This window comes from Crocuta crocuta, unplaced genomic scaffold (assembly GCF_008692635.1).
Source record: "Crocuta crocuta isolate KB4526 unplaced genomic scaffold, BGI_CrCroc_1.0 scaffold2168, whole genome shotgun sequence".
NCBI lineage: Eukaryota > Metazoa > Chordata > Mammalia > Carnivora > Hyaenidae > Crocuta > Crocuta crocuta.
This window is the reverse complement of record NW_027528295.1, coordinates 18,592-19,193: the sequence shown is the minus strand read 5'-3', so window position 1 is coordinate 19,193 and position 602 is coordinate 18,592. Positions and strand designations below refer to the sequence as shown.

Sequence of the window (602 nt, the reverse complement as noted above, 5' to 3'; positions counted from 1 at the left end):
AGAAATAAATAAAACATTAAAAAAATTAAAAAGAAATTTATAGCAGCGTTAGTCACAAGTGTAAAACTAAAAGTAATCTAAACAAGAGAATGGTCATGTAAATAATGGCATATTTTGGTACAGCAACTTCATGGGTTATTATAGAGTCATTTAAAAGAATAAATATGACTGTGGATAAAGGAAAAATTTAAGTAGAACTTAAAACTATATGTACAGGATGACTAGAATTATGTAAAACATTTATATACTGTTAGATTAAAATGGGCACGAGGAAATACAAAGTTATTTTAGGGTGAAGAGCAGTGAAGAACAATTTTTGGTAAAATTGTATTGAGTATATACTTTTGGGTGGCAATATAGATTTGGACCCTAAAGACCAGGGTCTTTGTTCGTTACTAGTTCTATGACCTTGAACAATTCATTTCCCTAAATTTGTTTCCATATTTGTTAATTGGGAACTACAATCTCTTCCTTAGGTGTCTTACACACCTGTGTTAAAGATTAAATTAAAGAATATATGAAGATACTTTGAAGACTCTTAAAGGTACCATTTGGGTGTGTATTATTATTATTAATTATATTAACATTTCAATCTTGCTTAA

The 602-nt window shown here is 28.2% G+C and overlaps 1 protein-coding gene across 1 annotated transcript in view; it reads right to left on the bottom strand.

Annotated features, from left to right (window-relative positions):
* The window catches only part of LOC144222672 (phosphorylase b kinase regulatory subunit alpha, skeletal muscle isoform-like), a 17,791-nt gene that overhangs the window by 4,390 nt on the left and 12,799 nt on the right, over positions 1 to 602 (bottom strand). The gene's annotated exons all lie outside the window — the stretch shown is intronic.